At 40.0% G+C, this 25,124-nt stretch overlaps 1 non-coding gene across 1 annotated transcript; it reads left to right on the top strand.

Moving 5' to 3' along the window:
* The first annotated feature begins 20,877 nt into the window (after positions 1–20,877).
* Positions 20,878–20,985, top strand: LOC112731387 (small nucleolar RNA R71). Its single transcript, XR_003167167.1, has one exon. It is a non-coding gene; the product is annotated as a small nucleolar RNA R71 (small nucleolar RNA).
* Positions 20,986–25,124: the final 4,139 nt, after the last annotated feature.

Here is a 25,124-nt window from a genome sequence, read left to right as displayed (position 1 = left end):
ATGTCCCCCTGCCATGTTTAATGAGTGGGAGAAGCTTCAAAACTTCTATGAAGGCTTAACACTGAAATCCCAGGAAGCTTTGGATCATTCAGCTAGAGGTTCCTTGCAACTCATGAAAACTGCAGAAGAAGCTCAAGAACTCATTGATATGGTGTCCAACAACCAATATTTCTTTGCTCATCAAAGAGGCCGCCAACCATCACAAAGGAGAGGAGTAATGGAGCTAGAAGGAGTGGATTCAATCCTGGCTCAAAACAAGATGATGCAGCAACAAATTCAACAACAATTTGAGCAAATGGCCAAGAGGATTGATAGTCTCCAAGTTGCAGCAGTTAACACCAGCCAACCATCAACCACATGGGGACAGAGTGAAGAAACTCAAGAAGAACAACAACAAGAGCAAGTACAGTATATGCACAACCAAGGACCAAATGAAGTGTATGGTGATACATACAATCCATCCTGGAAAAACCACCCAAACCTCAGATGGGGAGATAACTATACCCAAAACCAACAACCATGGCAGAGGAACTCAAACCAACACAACCTAAGAAGCAACCAAAACCACAACCAGCAGCAAACTAACCAAAACCCCTACAGAAAACCTCAAAACAACTACCCCAACCTCAACCAATACCAATCTAATAACCAACCCACCAACCAAAATGCCTACCATCCACCACCCACATCTCATAACCCACCTCAAGTATCACCTGAAGCCCAAAGAATCACTCACTTGGAGGCCATGATAGACAAAATGTTGAAACACCAGGAAATGGTAACCAAGAATCAGGAAGCCTCCCTAAAGAGCCTAGAGAGACAGATGGGGCAACTCTCCAAGCAAGTATATGTTGAGAGACCTTCAAACTCACTGCCCAGTGACACAATTCCAAATCCCAAGGAGGAATGCAAGGCAATACAATTAAGGAGTGGGAGAACATTGATAAGCAACAATGACACTACAAGGAAGCAAGCAGAAAACATCAAAGAACCAACGGAGGATGAGAAGCAAACAAAGGCAGATGAGGCTAAGGAGCAAGTTGTGATGCCAAACAAAAGCACTGAGAAACTTAAAGAGAAGGACAACCAGCCACATAGCTCAAAGGAAGTAGCTCAGGGACAGCAACAAATAGGAAAAAGCATCACACCTCCACTGCCATATCCCCAGAGGTTCAACAAAGAGGTCAAAGACCAGCATTTTCACAAATTCCTTGAGATTTTCAAGAAGCTAGAAATTAATATCCCCTTGGCTGAAGCACTTGAGCAAATGCCTCTATATTCCAAATTTCTGAAGGATCTTATCAACAAGAAAAGAAGCTGGGATGAGAAAGAAACCATAATGATTACTGAGGAATGCAGGGCCTTGATTCAAAAGGGGCTTCCTCCCAAGCTTGAGGACCCAGGGAGCTTCCTGTTACCTTGCACCATTGGGGAATTGACCATCACTAAAGCAATGTGCGATCTCGGAGCAAGTATTAACTTAATACCATCCTCCTTGGTGAAAAAGCTGCATATAGAGGAGGTCAAACCAGTACAAATGTCTCTGGAACTGGTAGACAAGTCAATGGTATACCCCAGGGGTGTAATTGAAAATCTTTTGGTCAAGGTGGACAGTTTTATATACCCTGCTGATTTTGTGGTTCTAGAATCAAACGATGATGATGGTGACTCTGTTATACTGGGAAGGCCATTCTTGGCCACTGCTAGAGCTATCATAGACGTAGAGGAAGGGGAATTAACTCTAAGGATGCATGACCAGAGTGTCACTCTAAAGGTATTACCAGAGGCACAATTTAGCAAGGAGAAGAAAGACTATATAAAAAATGACCAGGAAAGTCACAACAACATCCCAATGCTAAGGATTGTGCAGACTGATGAAAAAACCCAAGAGGGTATTAGAGTATTAGCCACTGAAAAGAGAGGCCCCCAAGGAAAGCCTATGGCCAGAAAAGAAAGATCAACAAAAGGAAAGATGAAACGCAGAAACAAAGCAAAAAGGGGCTGGAAGAATAGAAAGATTCCAACAGAGGGGCTTTCCAAAGGTGACAAAGTGCAACTGATATATCAACAGCTGGAGGCAAATCAACAAACCGAGGATTACTACACTGTCAGCAACATACTATCATTAGAGCATGCTGAAATTGAACACCAGAAAACAAAGAAGAGGATCACGGTCAGAGGAGATAAATTGAGGCCCTACAAGCACCAACCACCATAAAAGAAAGCCTCAATGTCAAGCTAATGACAACAAAAGAGCGCTCCATGGGAGGCAACCCATGCTTTAAGATTCATGTCATTTTAAATTCAATAAGTTATGATCAATTGAGCATGAATTCTTTTCTCTTTTCATGAACATGTCCATTGACTGCATGCACTATTTTGAAACATATGCTAAGTTTGGTGTGCCTTCAAGCACACTAAACCAATGTTACAAATAATCCCATTTTGCATGTTTGGAGCATCTTAACAAAGCATATGGCCGAACACTAAGTTTGGTGTCCACATAGCTTCATGAAAAGTAGAAACTCATGCATCAATGATCATACAATTGTTGTTTTTTTTCAAAATCTTATAAATGAAAAAAAAAATTCTTTTCCGGTAATGGAGGATTTGATTGTGATGTACCCTTTGACAAGAAACAAGTTTGGTGTTCACCAAACCTTGATGCACCGATTTAGGGATACAATTGATCCTTCATGAAAAAAAAAAAAAAGAAAAGAGAAAAAGAAAGTATGATGAAAACAATTCTTATGAACATTTAATATTTGAATCTCACTAATTGGAGGAAGATACTCATTTTCTTTATATATGACCAAACACTAAGTTTGGTGTCCTCCAAAGAGAGTGTCACGGTTCAAATGAGATAAGAATTGATGTTTCACATAGTGTTACTAAAAAGAACACTCTTGTTACGGTTGGATAAGACTAATGTATGTTGTCTTGTTGCAATGACTAGGAGGTCAAAGAATCTTCAATGAAAAAGACAAGACAAAGGAAAGCATAGCATAAGGACAAAATCCCATCACATGCTTCAAGAAAGAAATCTGCCACTCCTTGAGAATGATCACGGCAAAGGCAAGGGAAGGAGCAAACTTTGTCTTCATTCATCCTTACATGCATACCTTTGATCTCCATAAGTCTAATTGCATCCCAACCCTTCATTGCTCATTTAAAAGCATACCACCTTCAAGCCATGCACATGACCGAATCACTCCAACTTTAGAAACTTCACTCCCTTCATCACTCCTCAACATAACGAGCTTAGTGCAACATTTCTCTTACTTTAAACTCCAACCACTTAAACTTCTCTTCATTATTTCTTGTCATAGCAAGTTCGGCCTTAATTTCTTCTTCCTCCAAACACACATCAAACTACCCAACATTCTTCAACTCTTTCTCAACCAACCAAGTGACCATGGCCTCCTCCTCAAGAACCAAACGACGAAAAGGAAAAGATCCCATAGTGGAGGAAGACACACATGAATATGACCAACGGAGGTTCAAGTCTTGGTTTCATCAAATGCAAATTCAATGGATGAACGAGAAAAGAATCTATCCTGAAATTCCATTCTTGTTATCGGATGATGGATGTCAAGAAATGAAGAACAAAATCCGGAAGAGGAGGTGGGAGGAACTTGCATCACCAGCCACCCGAATCAATGCCAATATCATAAGAGAGTTCTATGCAAATGTCCCAAGGCTTGACATGCGTGAGCCCCCAACGTACAAGAGCTATGTACGGGGGGTGGAAGTAGACTTTAGCCCAGAGGCAATCAAGAAAGTTTTGAAACTAAAGTCAGTCCGCTTTGATGAACCGGGATACCAACAAAGATTGAATGAGGATCAAGATTATGAGGAGATTGCGAGAGACATTTGTTTTGAGAACTCAGAATGGGAAGGAGATAACAAGAACAGATACAAGTTCCTGAAGAGATGTAATCTCACTCCGGAAGCAAAAGGATGGTATGAGTTGATGAAAAGATCAATTCTGGGCACTGTGAACACCTCAGAAGTTAACAGAGAGAGAGCCGTGATGCTGCATTGCATCATTGTGGGAGGAGAGATAAGAGTTCATGAAATCCTTGCAAAAGACATTCAAAAGCTGGCTGAAAAGAATTCGGCCGGATCTTGGTTGTACTATCCGAGTACCATTTGGAGGTTGTGTGCAAAGGCTAAGGTTCCATTGGAAGAGGAGAATCCAATGTGGTTAAGCCAAGGCATGCCCATAACCATTGAACGAATGATGATGCCCCTTGAAGCACATCAAGGCCGAAGACCACATGGAGGAAGGGAAAGAGAAGAACCAATGGAAGAAGATGAGCCACACATAGAAGAAGAGCCACAAGAGGAGGAGGAACAGCCACACTTTTTCCCACATGGCAATATGGATATGACTCAAATGCAAGAAGCAATAGGGAGATTGTCTCAACAGTACACGAGAATCCAAGAAAGGCAAAAGGAATACCATTCTCTGTACATGAAAAACCAACAAGCACAAGAAGAAAGAGAGCTAAGAATAATGAACAAACAAAATGAATTCGAGTCAAGATTCCTTGTGATGCAAGAAGAACATGCCTTTCAATCTCATGAATCTTTTGGGAAGTTGGAACAAATGCAAGCTGAAAATTTGAAGGCTCTTAAAGAGTTCACAACACTTCAAGATGCAAGGTATGAAGTGCAATCCGATTACAACGTCAATAGCCAAATCAAACTGAACTATATTGGAGAACATTTGCACAACATGGATCCGGCGTTCCCAACTTTTGATGAATTCTTCAAAATGAGAAGTGAGGTAGAAGTAAGCAGGGCTATGAGACTTGAAGATAGAGTGGAGGAGGCTATGAATAAGGCTGGCTTTTGGCAAGATCAACAGGCACCAAACAAGGATGGTGGGAACACTAGCAGCCAAGTGTATGAAAGGAGAAAGAAAAGGCATGACAAATGAAAGGTGGACTTGCTCCTTATTCATCACTACAAAATCTATCTGTTCTAAGTTGTCTTTGCATTTTTGAGTAGTCATTTAAAAGTCTTTGCATTATGTTTGTTTCTTTTAAAATAAGTAAACTAGCTTATGTGTGTGCTTGTGTATTCACTTTCACTTGACAAGAAGCATGTGTTGTCCCCTGCATCTTTTAATTCAATAAAAGAACAGTTTGAATGCGAAGCAAGATAGTCTCTATTAGATAGAAGTAGAATAAAAGTAAGTGGTGATATGTGTGTGATTGTATAATAGCTCACTTTTAATGAATAAAGAGCCAGGATATCTCCTTCTAAGTAAAGAGTGGCCTACTGTCTATGAATCTCAATTGAATTAAATTCCTTGGTTAGAAAGAAAAACAAAAAGAAGGAAAGAAAAAAGATAGCCAAAAAGTGGCAGAACAAAAGAAAAACAAAAAGAAACAAAGCTGGACACCAATAGCTTGAACCTTAGAATATATGCCTGTGGTGTCTTTGTATTAGGATCTGCTTGGATTATTAAGCTCTTTGGAGTGCATCAACACTTGGTGACTTGGGTTAACTAACCCAGGATCATCAGCTGAAAGTCCACTATCAAGAGCAACTTAACTACAAGGCATTTAGTAACCCAAAGAGGTGTTGGGCATCAATGTTCTAAGAAGGAATGTGAGCCAAGTGTCTATAGTGAATAATGTGTCAAGTATAAAATAAAGAAAATGAACTTGTTACACATGACACTCAAATAAAGCTTATGAACAAAGTAATAGCCAAGGATAAAGGAATAATGAGAGGTCATAGCAGTATGTCACTTGAAGCTTGAAGGAGACTTTCTAGGCCTAGGAGTCAATAAGAAGTGAGTATTTGCATATCCACACAAAACCCCATGAACTATCAATAATACTCTGCTAGCATGAACATCCTCTTCCATTTCATTCTTTCTTCTCAATAAATCTTTTCTTGCTTGGGGACAAGCAAGCTTTAAGTTTGGTGTTGTGATGACAAGTCATCTTAGCCTAGTTTCACTAGTCTTTTTCTTTTGTTTTCATTAGAATTATGCACTTTCTTGAGCTACAAGCAAGCTAATTGAGTAGATTTTCATGTTTCCCTTGATTGAATCAACCATGTATAAATTCATGCCATTTCATGAGGTTTTATGCTATATTTGTTGCATATTATGAAAGAATGAATATCTCATGATTTTGAGCATAGCTTTGATGTGTTTGGTTGATTAATGATAGGTGAAGAAAGCTTGGAGAAAGGTTGAAGAAAGAAGGAATGGCTAGGAGTGAAGAGAGGACAATGGAATAAGTGAAATTGAACCAGGAAGCAAAAAGCTGGACCTAAAGTTAGCATCAAACTTTTGCACAAACTTTTGGTTGAAAAGTTAGCCCCAATGTTAGCCCCCTAACTTGGAGGCTAACGTTGGAACTTGAAAATTCTCCCCTGGGCTCCAAAAGTTTGCGCCAACGTTAGCCCCCTAACTTTGAGGCTAACGTTGGCACATGAATTTCTCCCCTGGGCACCAAAAGTTTGCGCCAACGTTAGCCCCCTAACTTTGAGGCTAACGTTGGCACATGAATTTCTCCCCTGGGCACCAAAAGTTTGCGCCAACGTTAGCCCCCTAACTTTGAGGCTAACGTTGGCATGAGAAACTCTTCCCTGGCCACCTAACGTTTGCGCCAACGTTAGACCCCTAACTTGGAGGCTAACGTTGGCACATGAAAATACAAGGGAGAGGGGGCAAAAGTTTGCGCCAACGTTAGCCCCCTAACTTGGTGGCTAACGTTGGCGCCACAAGCACACTAGGCAAGGCCAATGTTAGGGTCAAAGTTAGACCCCTAACGTTGGCACCAACGTTGATATCAGCAATTTGTGCTAGCTGATATGAAAAGTTGGAGCCAAAGTTAGACCCCTAACTTTGGCTCAAACTTTTGGTCCAACTCTAGCAAAACTCAAACCCGGTTCAATTGGTTCACTTTGGTTCTTCTTCAAACTCCAAGAGCAATCAACCAAGGCCTCTTTCAACCCAATTCCACCAAGAGCAAAGGCCCAACTCAAGACTTGAAGATCATTAGAAGAAAGTGTATAAATAGGATAGAATTCAAGTTATTCGGGGAGCTTTCTTTTGGAATTTTCATAATAGTTTTCGGAGAGCTTTTCCGGAAGAGTTTTTCTTTTGAATTTTCATAGCTTTTGGCATAGAGTGATCTTTAATTTCTTTATTTTCATTGCTTTCAATTTCAATTACACTTGTCTTGGATCTTGGATTGGAGAATTGAAGAAATTCTGTTTCAATCTCAATCTTGGATTTCTCTGTTTCTTTACTGTTAATTAAATTTCATTTTCGGTTAATTGCTCTTCATCTATTCTCTTTACAATTTACAATTCCCTTGCAATTGTTCTTATTGGATCTAGGAAGGCATTGAGATCTAGACTTAGTTTTCTAGTCTCTGGGTCCTGAGATCCAAATCTCCAATTTACATTCTGTTTCTTGCTTTCCATGTTTATTTACTTTTCTGCTATAACATCCGATTCAATCCCAATTCCCTTTTACTCTTCTGTTTGATGCAATTTAACTTTTCCTTATTTAATTTATGCAAATCCACATCCCAATCCCCTTTACATTTCAAGAAATTTACATTCCTTGCACTTTAAGATTCCGCAATTTACATTTCTTGCTATCTATGTTTCTGCCATTTAATTTCTTGTTCCCTAAGATTTAGCAATTTAATTTCCTGCTCTCTTTACTTTCATGCAATTTACATTCTGCAAATCACAAATCACCCAACCAACACTCGAATCGCTTGACTAAATCAACCACTAAACTAAAATTGCTCAATCCTTCAATCCCTGTGGGATCGACCTCACTCCCGTGAGTTTTTATTACTTGATACGACCCGGTACACTTGCAGGTTAGATTTGTGTGTTTTGGGAGAAATTCACTTTTCCTCCAAAATACTCATCTCCTAGCACCTTGAACCAACTGGTTCGGGAGTGTTGGCTGAAAGCTTATTCTAAAGAGTTGCCCCCTTACAGAGCACTTAGCCTAAGAACACAAATAAGCCCTGAAATGACAAAAAAAGGATCAATGAATAAAAGTCTCATGGGATGCAATCAAGTGAGTATTCTAGAACATGATAAAGGTCTGAAAGCCAGAGAAGGAATGAACCTAAGTTGCTATGCATGAAACCACCATAAAACCAGGAACATGACTTCCACAAGAATGACTCATTTCTCTTGGCATTCCATTCATCATTCTCTTGTTCCAGTACTTGCTTATGGACAAACAAGCTTTAAGTTTGGTGTTGTGATGCCAGGATATTTTGGCCAGTTTCACTGACCTTTTCTTTACTGTTTTTAAGGTAGTTTCATGCATTTTCTTAGAAAATAAGCTAGTTTTGGGTAGATATTCACTTACACCTTGATTCAAGCATACATTGTGCACTTTACATGATTTCATGAGAATTTTCCATGAATTATATGACAAATTGGATGATGCATGACTAATGACTTGGACTAGAACTTTGATGCACTTTGTTGCTTGATTTCAGGACAAAGGAAGCAAAGAAGAACCACGTCAGCAGTCACGTTAGTCCCACTAACGTGACCTCTAACGTGGAATGGGTGCTAACTTGCAAAGTTAATGAGAAAGGTAATCGCCAATAACGCCCTCGAAGCCATCATAAGCCCACGTTAAGAGTCATGTTAACTAAGTTAACGTGAACTCTAACGTGGAAAAAGACAACAAGGCCAACGTTAGTGACACTCTCCTTTGTCACTAACGTTAGACCAAGCTCATAATTGGTCACGTTAGTTTCCACGTTAACTTAGTTAACGTGGACTCTAACGTTAAGAAGCAAAAGAGAAGCCAACGTTAGTGACATTCACCTTTGTCACTAACGTTGGCCAAGCCTCCATAAGCCACGTTAACTCCCACGTTAACTTAGTTAACGTGGAAGCTAACGTGGAGAGAGCAATTGATAGCCAACGTTAGTGACACTTACCTTTGTCACTAACGTTGGGGTGAACCACCAAGAGCCACCATGAGCAACGTTAACTCCCACGTTAACTTAGTTAACATGGAAGCTAACGTGGATAAAGAGATGATGAGCCAACGTTAGTGACACTCACCTTTGTCACTAACATTGGGGATGGCTAGCATTACTACGTTAGAAGCCATGTTAACCTGACTCTAACGTGGGAATGGGGCACATTGGAACGTTAGTGACAAAGGTAAGTGTCACTAACGTTCTCGAAGAATTGGCACTGCTACGTTAGAAGCCACGTTAACCTAGTTAATGTTAACCTAGTTAACGTGGGCTCTAACGTAGGGACAAGGGAGGACTGTCCACGTTATTGGGAAAGGTAAGTCCCAATAACGTGTGCGAAGGACCAAGAGGCAACGTTAATGGTCACGTTAGTGCCACTAACATTGAAGTTAACGTGATCATATTTGGGTTAGGAACGTTAGTGAAAAAGGTGATTGTCACTAACGTTCTCGAACCCACACTTTCACTTAACGTTGACACCACTAACGTCCTGAGTCAAAGTCCCTGCCTACTTCACCTTTTCTCTCTGCAAGCAAAGCTAAACCCAATGAAAAGGATAACTGCTTCAAACTCAAGATTCAGAGGCCCATACACAAGACTTGAAGAGCCAACTAGAAGAGGAGAAGAGTAGTATATATAGGAGTAGCTTTGAATTAGTTAGGGAGTTGGAATTTAGGGAGGATTTGGCATAGAACTACTCTCTGTATTTTACTTTCTCTGCACTTCTAGTTTTACTTTCATCATGTATTCTCCATCTTGGTTATAAAATTTTCCAGAGCTATGAACAACTAAACCCCTTTCATTGGGTTAGGGAGCTCTGTTATAATTTGATGGATCAATATTAGTTTTCATTCTCCTTCTTCTATCTTTTCTCTTGATTTTACTAAAAAGCTTTTGATCTTCATCCAATTGGGTAGTTATCTTGGAAAAAGAAGCTATTTATATTTGGATCTCTTCTGAACCTTGAAAGAGGATTGAAGAGATCATGCTAGAAATGCTTTCTTATGCTGGACTAAATTGGGTTTGGATGGATATGTGACTATAATCCTACCAACACTTGAATTGGGAAATGCATGTGGTATAATCAGTGTCCATACTTCATCTCTTCTCATGAGCAATTGACCAAGGAATTGGCTATTGATCAAGATTTGAGAGATTGAATTACCAAGAAATTGGAATTCGATCACTTAAGATTGCCAAGGAGATCAATGAATGCATTGATTGAGGAAGAGATGAAAATGAACTTGATCCGGAGAATGCAACATCTCTTGAGCCCAATGAACTCCCCATTTCTGATCTTACCCATTCTCTTTAATTTCTGCCATTTACTTTTATAAGCAATTGCCCCATTCCCGTTTAAGATTCTGTAATTTACTTTCCGCCATTTACATTCAGCTCTTTATTTCTAGCATTTACTGTTTCTGCTATTTACAATCCCGCCATTTAATTTTTTTCAAATCTCAAATCAAATTCTAGTTCGCTCAACTAGAATATTCCTCTAATTAAAGTTGCTTGATCAATCAATCTCTGTGGGATTCGACCTCACTCTATTGTGAGTTTTTACTTGACGACAAATTCGGTACACTTGCCGAAGAAAATTTGTTGAGAGACAAGTTTTGTGCGTATCAACTTCCCACAACTCCGTATGGACAATCTAATGATGAGCGTAGCATGAGGGAGATACTAGAAACTTCAGTGGACAGAACAGAGCATGACTTCGTACTGGAACAAGTAGAGGAAGCTGTCATTACACAAGAAGAAGAGTTGGTTGAAGACCTAGGAGACGCTGAGCCTCCATAGGAATCCAGAGTTGTGGAGAATTCTGCCAAGGACGTTACAATTAATGCTAAGGAGGATAGTACACAGCCCCCAAGGCAAGTCTTTTATGAGGAACTAGACGGAACACTCCAAGAAGAAAGTTTCCTTGATGATGATAATCTCGAGTCAAGTTCTCCTAGTAATGAACTTGCATCAGCAAGTGAATTCTCTGAGATCGAAGAATCTTCCCCAAGTGAATGCGAAGATGATGCGGAGGTAGATTTCTCTCAACCTCCCGTTTATGACTTAAGTGACGAGGAAGACATAGAAGGCTTTGATCAGGACATGGATGCAATTGAAGAAGTCTGCAAGGAAGTGAAGAAATTCACAGAAGAGCACAAGGGAGTAGAACTTACAGAACCACTGGAAACACCTATCCCAAGGCCATTACCACCTAATACAAGCTTCAAATAGGTACAATCCTTAACCTTTATCTTTACTTTTCCGCTTTAATATGGTTTGCTTGAAACAGATGGCCAGCTTAGAGCTCTCTGCGGCTTTAAGAGTAAGAGGGAAATGGCTTGTACTCAGAGCTGGTGCACAAGGTTCAATAAGGTTCCACGCTTCAACTTGAAGTGTGCGGATTGGCATCATGATCTATCGAATGGATCTCGGAAAACGTTTGGTCACCTTGGTGAAAATCTACTTTCTAAACCGCCCGGATGGAAAAATATAGATCAAGACGAAGGCGGATTTAAAAGCAAGGTTTGGGATCCTGGAATCTATTCTGACATTCGTCACCCCGGGAGCCTGAGAATATGTTTGAAGCTGCTCAGAAGCTTTACATGCCTAGTTTGGGACCCCGAAGGCTATTGGCATTCCAAGCATTGGTGGAGATTTCTGGATGAATTTAAGCATAAGCCACCATAACAGGAAGCTCATCCAATGTCCAACTTAAGGACTTTAACTAAAAGTGCTAGGTGGGAGACAACCCACCATGGTATGATCATTCCTTTTTTTCATTTTTTTTATTTAGTTTTACTTGTTTTCAAGTTTTATTTTATTTTAATATATTGAACCTGGAGTTTTGCATAGCATTCATATTAAGCATTGCATTCTGCATACTGCATCAAAAAAAAGAGGGTGCGCGACGCGACCGCATCATTCATGCGATCGCGTCAAGTTGCGAAAACACTCCCCACGCGTCCGCGTCATTCACGCGTCTGCGTCATTCACGCGGCCGCGTGATTTGGAGATCGGCGTAAACATCCAACGTCCAGAAAGTTAGGCTGGAATCGTGCGGCCATTGTGCGTTTTGCACAAAACGCCCACGAGATTGCGTCGCATGGATTACACAACACCCCAAAAGGAGACAGAGAGTTGCGCTGAAATGACGCTGGAATCGTGCGTTTAGCACAATTTCCAGCGACGTGATCGCATGCCCCAAGCGATCGCGTCATTCACTTTTTTAGCCATTCCATGCGATCGCGCCACCCTCGCGATCGCGTCGACCCCCATTTCACCCCAGCCACGCGACCGCGTCCCCCACACGATCGCGTGGATTCAAATCAATAACCCCCAGCCACGCGAAACCCTACCCATTCGCGCCCCCCAGCCCCCTCTCCTTCCTCTCTTCTCTCCACAACCACCACCCACAACTTCCAACCACCACCCAGCCACCCTACGCCGCCGCCGCACCGCCAACCACCCCCAGACCTCACCGTACCACCACCCCCTCCCCCATTCTCCCTCTCTTTCTTCTTCCTTCTTCCTCTTCCTCCCTCCACCGACACTGCCCCCCTCCGCGACCACCATCCACCGCCGCCGCTCTGTCCCAGCCGCGCCACCCATCCGCCATCCCCGCCCCCTTCCCTTCCTTCCCCTTCCCCCCATTTCCTACCCGAAACCCTACCTCCGAACAGCCGCCACCGCTGCCGTGCCACTCTCAACCGCCGCGTCTGCCGCCACCACTGCCATCCCCCAGCCACCTCTCTGCCCCACTTTCTTTCCTTCAACTTCCAGGTTCCGTTGATCGTCACCCTTCTTTCCTTTCATCGTTAATTTCCTATTTTTCTGTTTATGTTCATCATTAGGCTAGTTAGATATGCATGTTGTAGTGGATTCTAGGTTGTTAGGTAGCCTAGGATGTGGTTAGTGGATTTAGGCCTGATTAATTGCGCTGTTCTTGCTACCTGTTTTATTCAATTCGCAATTCTGCTGCTGCTGTGATGTCGTTACTATTCATATGCTGTAATTTCTTGATTCATGCTGCTCTTTACACTACTTTACATGTTCTTATTCCTTATATGTAATTGCAGCTATATTTTCATTCATATGAACTATTCTAATTGCTATTTATTTTCCGGGAAAATCCAATTTTAGCCGGAATGCTACCCAAATTTCTGTAAACTGTTTTGATTTTCATTCATGTTTTGGTTTTGGCATTTTTAACTCTGGTTTCCCCTGCTTTTACCAAACCAATTCATGAATGCCAGGGCAAGCTTTCTTATTCTTTTTGATTTCCTGGTTCTTAATCTGCATTTTTGATGTTTAGATTCCAATTTTTGCTATTTCTATATCTATCTGAATCATCATCAACCTAATTTCCTTGGTTGGATATGAATTACCTATAGCTTCTAATTGTGAATGCTTGTTACTTGGAATATGATCATTATGCCACTTACTTTAACTCACTTTTTAGTAACTCACTAATTTTTACTTCCTCAACTCTTTTTCAATTCTAACAAAACCTAACCTTTCAAAACGTCTCTTCTGGTTTTTCACTTTCTTTTAACATTCTAACCAAGGCATGATGATACTTTTTCTAATTAACTTGAATTGAAGTACATTTTGGATTGTGACATTTTTCTTCTCAGCATTCTAACTCTTATACAATCCTTAATGCGAATTTACTTGACCCAATTTCCTCTTCTATTGCTACTTTGCCACTTTGTGTTTCTTTTGATTTTTTGCCTATTTATTTTCCTATTTTTTTTTTATATATCCTGGTTTTCTGTTTTTCAGGATGTCAGACACCCAGGGAAAAGGAAAAGGAAAGGCTACCACTGGCAAATGAAAAAGAGGAGAATCCTCCATGTCCATCCTGGACCTCATGCATGATGACTCCTGGCGGGAGAAACACTTTACCCCGCAGAAGAAGGCTGACCAGCTACTCCCTGCTACTGATCCCATTAAATTTGCAAACCGATACTGTTTGCAAACTCCAGGAACCTGTACCTGGAAAGGACCCTGAAGATCCCAGAAGAACTCTAGCAATACACCTCTGATCAGATCAAAGAAAGAGGCTAGTTCTTCCTGGAAAGAAACCTGAGTTAGGTCAATGTATCTTGGGTAAGAGAATTTTACTGCAATTACTTCAAAACTTCCCTGGATGCAGTGAACCTAAGAGGGAAGCAGATCCTGGTTACTAAAGAGGCTATAGAGGATGTTCTGAAGCTCCTGCCTAAATCCGATCAGCCAGATGGATATCAAAAAGTTGAGGAGGATATGCACTTCATGAAGTTTGATTGAGATGCAGTCAAGGCCCGGTGGTGTGCGAAATCGTGATCATTCCTTCCTTGGTAACGGCGCTAAGAACTCAATACGCACGTTTATATTCTTAATTCTGTTACACAATTTCCTACAACTAACCAGCAAGTCCACTAGGTCGTCCAAGTAATAAACCTTACGTGAGTAAGGGTCGATTCCACGGAGATTGTCGGCTTGAAGCAAGCTATGGTTACCTTGTAAATCTCAGTCAGGCGGATTAAACTGATTTTATGAATTGATAAGTAAAAGATAAATAAAATATAAAATAGGATAGTGGTACTTATGTAATTCATTGGTGAGAATTTCAGATAAGCGTATAGAGAAGCTTTCGTCCCTCTGAACCTCTGCTTTCTTGCTATCTTCATCCAATCATTCCTACTCCTTTCCATGGCAAGCTGTATGTAGGGCATCACCGTTGTCAATGGCTACATCCCATTCTCTCAGTGAAAAAGGTCCAAATGCTCTGTCACGGCACGGCTAATCATATGTCGATTCTCGATCATACTGGAATAGGATCCATTGATCCTTTTGCATCTGTCACTATGCCCAGCACTCGCGAGTTTTAAGCTCGTCACAGCCATCCCTTCCCAGATCCTACTCGGAATACCACAAACAAGGTTTAGACCTTCGGGATCTTAGGAATGGCCATCCATGGGTTTTAACTTATACCACGAAGACTCTAATATCTCGGACTCGGTCCCCTGTATTAGATATCCAAGAGATATCCATCCAATCTAAGGTAGAACGGAAGTGGATGTCAGGCATGCGTTCATAAGTGAGAATGATGATGACTGTCACGATCATCACATCCATCATATTGAAGTGCGAATGAATATCATAGAAGCGGAATAAGCTGAATTGAATAGAAAAACAGTAGTACTTTGCATTAATCTTTGAGGAACAGCAGAGCTCCACACCTTAATCTATGGTGTGTAGAAACTCTACCGTTGAAAAGACATAAGTGATGAAGGTTCAGGCATGGCCGAATGGCCAGCCCTCACAAAAGTCTAAGATAGCATAAAACTGATCAAAGATCCCCAAATACAATAGTAAAAAGTCCTATTTATACTAAACTAGTTACTAGGGTTTACAGAAATGAGTAATTGATGCAGAAATCCACTTCTGGGGCCCACTTGGTGTGTGCTTGGGCTGAGTAGTTGAACGCCAGTTTGTAACCTGTTTCTGGCGTTTAACTCCACTTTGCAACCTGTTTCTGGCGTTTGACTCCAGAATGCAGCATGGAACTGGCGTTCAATGCCGGTTTACGTCGTCTATCCTTAATCAAAGTATGGACTATTATCTATTGCTGGAAAGCCCTGGATATCTACCTTCCAACGCAATTGAGAGCGTGCCATTTGGAGTTCTGTAGCTCCAGAAAATCCACTTTGAGTGCAGGGAGGTCACAATCCAACAACATCTGCAGTCCTTCTTCAACCTCTGAATCTGATTTTTGCTCAAGTCCCTCAATTTCAGCCAGAAAATACCTGAAATCATAGAAAAACACACAAACTCATAGTAAAGTCTAGAAATGTGAATTTTAATTAAAAACTAATAAAAATATACTAAAAATTAACTAAATTATACTCAAAACTATGTAAAAACAATGCCAAAAAGCGTATAAATTATCCGCTCATCACAACACCAAACTTAAATTGTTGCTTGTCCCCAAGCAACTGAAAATCAAATAGGATAAAAAGAAGAGAATATAGTATAAATTCCAAAATATCAATAAAACTTAGCTCCAATCAGATGAGCGGGACTTGTAGCTTTTTGCCTCTTGAATAGTTTTGCCATCTCACTTTATCCATTGAGGTTCAGAATGATTAGCATCTATAGGAACTTAGAATTCAGATAGTGTTATTGATTCTCCTAGTTTAGTATGTTGATTCTTGAACACAGCTACTTTATGAGTCTTGGCCGTGGCCCTAAGCACTTTGTTTTCCAGTATTACCACCGGATACATAAATGCCACAGACACATAACTGGGTGAACCTTTTCAGATTGTGACTCAGCTTTGCTAAAGTCCCCAATTAGAGGTGTCCAGGGTTCTTAAGCACACTCTTCTTTTTGCTTTGGACCTTGACTTCAACCGCTCAGTCTCAAGTTTTCACTTGACACCTTCACGCCACAAGCACATGGTTAGGGACAGCTTGGTTTAGCCGCTTAGGCCAGGATTTTATTCTTTTAGGCCCTCCTATCCACTGATGCTCAAAGCCTTGGATCCTATTTATTACCCTTGCCTTTTGGTTTTAAGGGCTATTGGCTTTTTGCTCTTGCCTTTTGGTTTAAAGAGCTTTTGGCTTTTTCTGCTTGCTTTTCTTTTTTTTTTCTCTCTCTTTTTTTGCTATTTTTCTTCCTTTTTTTTTCCTTTTTTTTCTGCAAGCTTTTGTATTCACTGCTTTTTCTTGCTTCAAGAATCATTTTTATGATTTTTTAGATTATCAAATAACATGTCTCCTTTTTCCTTATTCTTCAAGAGCCAACATATTTAACATTCATAAACAACAACTTCAAAAGATATATGCACTGTTCAAGCATTCATTCAGAAAATAAAAAGTGTTGCCACCACATCAAAATAATTAAACTAGTTTCAATGATGAATTCGAAACCATGTACTTCTTGTTCTTTTGTAATTAAAACATTTTTCATTCAAGAGAGGTAATGGATTCATATTCATAACTTTAAGGCATAGACACTTAGACACCAATGATCATGTAATAAAGACACAAACATAAATAAAACATAAAGCATGGAAATAAAAAAACAGGAAAATAAATAAACAAGGAGATTAAGGAATGAGTCTACCTTAGTGATGGTGGCGTCTTCCTCTTCTTGAAGAACCAATGGTGCTCTTGAGCTCCTCTATGTCTCTTCCTTGTCTTTCTTGCTCCTCCCTCATAGCTCTTTGATCTTCTCTAATTTCATAGAGGATGATGGAGTGCTCTTGGTGCTCCATCCTTAGTTGTCCCATGTTAGAACTTAATTCTCCTAGGGAAGTGTTGATTTGCTCCCAATAATTCTGTGGAGGAAAGTGCATCCCCTGAGGCATCTCAGGGATTTCATGGTGAGGAATCTCCTCATGCTCATGTTGAGGTCCATGATCTCTTGTTTGCTCCATCCTTTTCTTAGTGATGGGCATATCCTCTTCAATGAGGATATCTCCCTCTATGTCAATTCTAGTTGAATTGCAGAGGTGACAAATGAGGTGAGGAAAGGCTAACCTTGCCAAAGTAGAGGACTTGTCAGCCACCTTATAGAGTTCTTGAGGTATAATCTCATGAACTTCCACCTCCTCCCCAATCATGATACTATGGATCATGATGGCCCGGTCTACAGTAACTTCAGACCGGTTACTAGTAGGAATGATTGAGCGTTGAATAAACTCCAACCATCCTCTAGCTACTGGTTTAAGGTCAAGCCTTCTTAGTTGAACCGGCTTGCCTTTTAAGTCAATTTTCCATTGAGCTCCTTCCACACATATGTCCATGAGGACTTGGTCCAACCTTTGATCAATGTTGACTCTTCTAGTGTAGGGGCGTGCGTTTTATTCCATTATTGGTAAGTTGAACACCAACCTTACATTTTCCGAACTGAAATCTAAGTAATTCCCCCAAACCATGGTGACCCAATTCTTTGGATTCGGGTTCACACTTTGATCATGGTTCCTTGTGATCCATGCGTTTGCATAGAACTCTTGAACCATTAGGATCCCGACTTGTTGAATGGGGTTAGTGAGAACTTCCCAACCTCTTCTTTGGATTTCAAGTCGGATCTCTGGATACTCATTCTTCTTGAGCTTGAAAGGAACCTCAGGGATCACTTTCTTCTTGGCCATAACTTCATAGAAGCGGTCTTGATGGACCTTAGAGATGAATCTCTCCATCTCCCATGACTCAGAGGTGGAAGCAATTGCCTTCCTTTTCCTCTTTCTAGAGGTTTCTCTGGCCTTAGGTGCCATGAATGGTTATGGAAAAATAAAAAGCTATGCTTTTACCATACCAAACTTAAAATGTTTGCTCGTCTCCGAGCAAAAGAAGAAAGAAAGAAATAGAAGAAGAGGAAAAATGGAGGAGATGGAGGGAGAAGTGGTTTCGGCCAAGGGGTGAAGAGAGGGGTGTGTTGTGTGAAAGTGAAGAAGGAGTGAGGGGTTTATATAGGAGTGGCGAGGGGTTTAGGGTTCGGCCATTTAGGGTTGGGTTTGGGAGGGAAATTATTTTGAATTTAAAGGTAGGTGGGGTTTTTGGGGAAGAGAGGATGGATGTGATTGGTGAAGAGGTGATGGGGAAGAGTGATTGAGTTGATTGGTGAGGGGTATTTGGGGAAGAGAGTTATGGAAAGGTGTGAAGAGGAGAAAAAAAGTAGGTGGGGATCCTGTGGGGTCCACAGATCCTGAGGTGTTTGAGGATTTCTCATCCCTGCACCTTTTAGACGTGTAAAACGCCCTATATATGCAATCCTGGCATTTAACGCCAGATTGCAGCATGTTTCTGGCGTTAAACGCCACTTCCTTGCTTGTTTTGGGTGTTCAACGCCAGTCTATAGCTTGTTTTTGGCGTTGAACGCTAGTATGGTGCATGTTTCTGGCATTAAACGCCAGTCTGATGCTTGTTTCTGGCATTTAACGCCAGCCAGATGCTCCTTACTGGCGTTTAAACGCCAGTAAGCCCTTCCTCCAAGGTGTTCTGTTTTCAATGCTGTTTTTGACTCTGTTTTCGATTTTTCAGTAGTTTTTGTGACTCCACATGATCATTAACCTAATAAAACATGAAATAACAAAGAGAAAATAAAATAAAAATGATTAAATAACATTGGGTTGCCTCCCAACAAGCGCTTCTTTAATGTCAATAGCTTGACAGTAAGCTCTCATGGAGCCTCACAGATAATCAGAGCAAGGTTGGGACCTCCCAACACCAAACTTAGAGTTTGGTTGTGGGGGTTCAACACCAAATATAGAGTTTGGTTGTGGCCTCCCAGCACCAAACTTAGAGTTTGACTGTGGGGACTTTGGTTGACTCTGTAGTGAGAGAAGCTTTTCATGCTTCCTCTCCATGGTTACAGAAGGAGATCCTTGAGTTTTAAACACAAGGTTGTCCTTATTCAGTTGAAGGGCCAACTCTCCTCTGTCTACATCAATCACAGCTCTTGCTGTGGCTAGGAAGGGTCTTCCAAGGATGATGGATTCATCCTCATCCTTCCCAGTATCCAAGATTATGAAATCAGTAGGGATGTAAAGGCCTTCAACCTTTACTAGCACGTCCTCTACTTGTCCATAAGCCTATTTTCTGGAGTTGTCTGTCATCTCTAATGAGATTCTGGTAGCTTGTACCTCAAAGATTCCCAATTTCTCCATTACAGAGAGTGGCATGAGGTTAATCCCTGACCCAAGGTCACATAGAGCTTTCTCAAAGGCCATGGTGCCTATGGTACAAGGTATTAAGAACTTTCCAGGATCCTGTTTCTTCTGAAGCAATGTCAGTTGATCCAGATCACTTAGTTCATTGATAAGCAAGGGAGGTTCATCTTCCCAAGTCTCATTACCAAATAATTTGGAATTCAGCTTCATGATTGCACCAAGGTACTTGGCAACTTGCTCTTCAGTAACATCTTCATTCTCTTCAGAAGAAGAATACTCATCAGAGCTCATGAATGGCATAAGGAGGTTTAAAGGAATCTCTATGGTCTCTAGATGAGCCTCAGATTCCTTTGGTTCCTCAAAGGGAAACTCCTTGTTGATCACTGGACGTCCCAGGAGGTCTTCCTCACTAGCATTCACGTCCTCTCCCTCCCTTGTAGGTTCGGCCATGATGGTTAAATCAATGGCCTTGCACTCTCTTTTTGGATTTTTTTCTGTATTGCTTGGGAGAGTATTGGGAGGTGTTTCAGTGACCCTTTTACTCAGCTGGCCCACTTGTGCCTCCAAATTTCTAATGGAGGACCTCGTTTCATTCATGAAACTTAGAGTGGCCTTAGATAGATCAGAGACAATGTTTGCTAAGCTAGATGGATCCTGCTCAGAGCTCTCTGTCTTTTACTGAGTGGATGATGGAAAAGGCTTGCTATTGCTAAACATGTTTCTTCTACCATTGTTAAAGCCTTGTTGAGGCTTTTGTTGATCCTTCCATGAGAAATTTGGATGATTTCTCCATGAGGGATTATAGGTGTTTCCATAGAGTTCACCCATGTAATTCACCTCTGCTATTGCAAGGTTCTCAGGATCATAAGCTTCTTCTTCAGAAGATGCCTCTTTAGTACTGTTGGATGATTCCTTCAATCCATTCAGACTCTGAGAGATCATATTGACTTGCTGAGTCAATATTTTATTCTGAGCCAATATGGCATTCAGAGTATCAATTTCAAGAACTCCCTTCCTCATGGGCGTCCCATTATTCACAGGATTCCTTTCAGAAGTGTACATGAACTGGTTATTTGCAACCATGTCAATGAGTTCTTGAGCTTCTGCAGGTGTTTTCTTTAGGTGAATGGATCCACCTGCAGAATGGTCCAGTGACATCTTTGATAACTCAGACAGACCATCATAGAATATATCTAGGATGGTCCATTCTGAAAGCATGTCAGAAGGACACCTTTTGGTCAGTTCCTTGTATCTCTCCCAAGCTTCATAGAGGGATTCACCTTCCTTTTGTCTGAAAGTTTGAATATCCACTCTAAGCTTACTAAGCTTTTGAGGAGGAAAGAACTTGGCTAAGAAAGCTGTGACCAGCTTATCCCAAGAGTTCAGGCTATCCTTAGGTTGAGAATCTAACCATATTCTAGCTCTGTCTCTTATAGCAAATGGGAAAAGCATAAGCCTATAGACCTCGGGATCAACCCCATTAGTCTTAACAGTATCACAGATCTGCAAGAACTCAGTTAAGAACTGAAAAGGATCTTCAGATGGAAGTCCATGAAACTTGCAGTTCTGTTGCATCAGAGAAACTAATTGAAGTTTAAGCTCAAAATTGTTTGCTCCAATGGCAGAGATTGAGATGCTTCTTCCATGTAAATTGGAATTAGGTGCAGTGAAGTCACCAAGCATCCTCATTGCATTGTTATTATTTTCGGCCATATCTTCTTCTTTTTCGAAATGTTCAGTCAAATTTTCTCCAGAGAGTTGTGCTTTGGCTTCCCTTAGCTTCCTCTTCAGAATCCTTTCAGGTTCAGGATCAGCTTCAACAAGAATGTTCTTATCCTTGTTCCTGCTCATATGAAAAAGAAGAAGAAAGTAGAAAAGAAAATATGGAATCCTCTATGTCACAGTATAGAGATTCCTTTATGTGAGTAGAAGAAAGTAAGAATAGAAGAAGGAAGAGATGAGAATCCAAACACAAGGGTGAGGATAGAAGTGTTAATGGATGAATAAATAAATAGAAGGAGATTAGAGATGAGAGAAGAATTCGAAAATTTAACCAAATAAAATAAAAATATTTTAAATTTAAATTTAAAATTCGAAAATTAAAATTGAAATTAAATTAAAATTAAAACAATTAGTTAATTAAAATGAAATTTTGAAAAAGAGGGAAGGGATTTTCGAAAATTAAAGGTAGAGAGTTAGTTGGGCAGTTTTGAAAAAGATATGATTGAAACAAAAAGATATGATTGATTAAAAGAGATTTGAAATTTGTTTTTGAAAAAGATATGATTGAAATTGAAAAAAATATGATTGGAACAAAAAGATAAGATTGATTGAAAAAGATTTGAAAATCAATTTTTAAAAAGATATGATAAGGAATTGAAAAGATTTAATTTTGAAAACTAAAGTTGATTACTTGACTAACAAGAAACAAAAAGATATGATTTTAAAATTTAAAGATTGATCCTTTCTTAATAGGCAAGTAACAACTTAATATTTTTGAATCAATCATATTAAATGTTGGTATTAAATTCGAAAATATGAAATGAAAATAAGAAAAAGATTTTGAAAATTAATTTGAAATTTTCAAAAATATGAAAGAAAATTTGAAAAAGATTTGATTTTTGAAAAAGATTTGAAAAAGATAAGGTTTTTAAATTGAAAATTTGACTTGACTCATAAGAAACAACTAAATTTTAAAAAGTTTTGAAAAAGTCAACTCAAATTTTCGAAATTTATGAGAGAAAAAGGGAAAGATATTTTTTTTATTTTTGAATTTTTAATGATGAAAGAAAAAAAAAACACAAAATTGAAACAAATCATGAAAATTATGAATCAAAACACCTAATGCATGCAAGAACACTTTGAATGTCAAGATGAACACCAAGAACTTATTTTTGAAAATTTTTAAGAAAAGAAAACATGCAAGACACCAAACTTAAAAATTTTTATTCTTTAGACACTAATAATTCAAGAATGCATATGAAAAACAAGAAAAGACACAAAATAAGAAAATATGAAGATCAAACAAGAAGACTGGCCAAGAACAACTTGAAGATCATGAAGAATGCAATGCATGAAATTTTCGAAAATAATTTTTAGAAAATTAAAAAGATGTAATTGACACCAAACTTAAAACTTGAATCTAGACGTAAACAAGAAACACAAAATATTTTTTTGGTTTTATGATTTTGTTAAATTTTTTTTTTTGAAAATTAATTGGGAAAAACGAAAAAGAAGAATTTTTTTTTTGTATTTTTTGAAAGTAAGAATAAAAAGCTTAAAATTAAAATAAAATTACCTAATCTGAGCGACAAGATGAACCGTCAGTTGTCCAAACTCGAACAACCCCCGGCAACGGCACCAAAAACTTGGTGTGCGAAATCGTGATCATTCCTTCCTTGGTAACGGTGCTAAGAACTCAATACGCACGTTTATATGCTTAATTCTGTTTCACAACTTCGTACAACTAACCAGCAAGTGCACTGGGTCGTCCAAGTAATAAACCTTACGTGAGTAAGGGTCGATCCCACGGAGATTGTCAGCTTGAAGCAAGCTATGGTTACCTTGTAAATCTCAGTCAGGCGGATTAAATTGATTTTATGAATTGATAAGTAAAAGATAAATAAAATATAAAATAGGATAGTGGTACTTATGTAATTCATTGGTGAGAATTTCAGATAAGCGTATAGAGATGCTTTCGTCCCTCTGAACCTCTGCTTTCTTGCTGTCTTCATCCAATCATTCCTACTCCTTTCCATGGCAAGCTGTATGAAGGGAATCACCGTTGTCAATGGCTACATCCCATCCTCTCAGTGAAAAAGGTCCAAATGCTCTATCACGGCACGGCTAATCATCTGTCGTTTCACGATCATACTGGAATAAGATCCATTGATCCTTTTGCGTCTGTCACTACGCCCAGCACTCGCGAGTTTTAAGCTCGTCACAGCCATCCCTTCCCAGATCCTACTCGGAATACCACAGACAAGGTTTAGACGTTCCGGATCTCAGGAATGGCCATCCATGGGTTCTAACTTATACCACGAAGACTCTAATATCTCGGACTCGGTCCCCTGTATTAGATATCCAAGAGATATCCATCCAATCTAAGGTAGAACGGAAGTGGTTGTCAGGCACGCGTTCATAAGTGAGAATGATGATGACTGTCACGATCATCACATCCATCATATTGAAGTGCGAATGAATATCTTAGAAACGGAATAAGCTAAATTGAATAGAAAAACAGTAGTACTTTGCATTAATCTTTGAGGAACATCAGAGCTCCACACCTTAATCTATGGTGTGTCGAAACTCTACCGTTGAAAATACATAAGTGATGAAGGTTCAGGCATGGCTGAATGGCCAGCCCTCATAAAAGTCTAAGATAGCATAAAACTGATCAAAGATCCCCAAATACAATAGTAAAAAGTCCTATTTATACTAAACTAGTTACTAGGGTTTACAGAAATGAGTAATTGATGCAGAAATCCACTTCTGGGGCCCACTTGGTGTGTGCTTGGGCTGAGCATTGAGCTTTACACGTGTAGAGGTCTTTCTTGGAGTTGAACGCCAGTTTGTAACCTGTTTCTGGCGTTTAACTCCACTTTGCAACCTGTTTCTGGCGTTTGATTCCAGAATGCAGCATGGAACTGGCGTTCAATGCCAGTTTACGTCATCTATCCTTAATCAAAGTATGGACTATTATATATTTCTGGAAAGCCCTGGATGTTTACTTTCCAATGCAATTGAGAGCACGCCATTTGGAGTTATGTGGCTCCAAAAAATCCACTTTGAGTGCAGGGAGGTCAGAATCCAACAGCATCTGCAGTCCTTCTTCAACATTTGAATCTGATTTTTGCTCAAGTCCCTCAATTTCTGCCAGAAAATACCTGAAATCACAGAAAAACACACAAACTCATAGTAAAGTCCAGAAATGTGAATTTTAATTAAAAACTAATAAAAATATACTAAAAACTAACTAAATTATACTGAAAACTATGTAAAAACAATGCCAAAAAGCGTATAAATTATCCGCTCATCACCAGGATAGCCCTTGACCCGCCTGTCCCATGGATCATGGGTCAGAACACCACCATGCCTAAGGGAATCAAGTGGGCATACTTGAATGATGAGGCTCGGCTATGGCATAAGATCCTAAGCAACTTTATTATGCCGAGTACTCACGAGACGGAGCTACCTGCCGCTATGATCACCCTCCAATGGTGCGTGATGGAGGGTAAGGACCTGTACCTGCCACGCTTCATTCGCTACTACATGGCCAGGATCCACGTCTGAGACACTCTCCCCTTTCCTTATCTGATTACACAGCTAGGCCGTCGAGCTGACGTGCCTTGGGAGGATGCTGATGAGAAGCGACCTGCTGCAGAATGCAAGAAAATTATCCCTCACAGCAGGAACTTTCTGGCATTGGGCTACAGACCTCCATTCCTCACTCCTATTGA

This window comes from Arachis hypogaea, chromosome 12, assembly GCF_003086295.3.
Source record: "Arachis hypogaea cultivar Tifrunner chromosome 12, arahy.Tifrunner.gnm2.J5K5, whole genome shotgun sequence".
NCBI lineage: Eukaryota > Viridiplantae > Streptophyta > Magnoliopsida > Fabales > Fabaceae > Arachis > Arachis hypogaea.
This window is presented reverse-complemented; position numbering and strand designations above follow the sequence as displayed.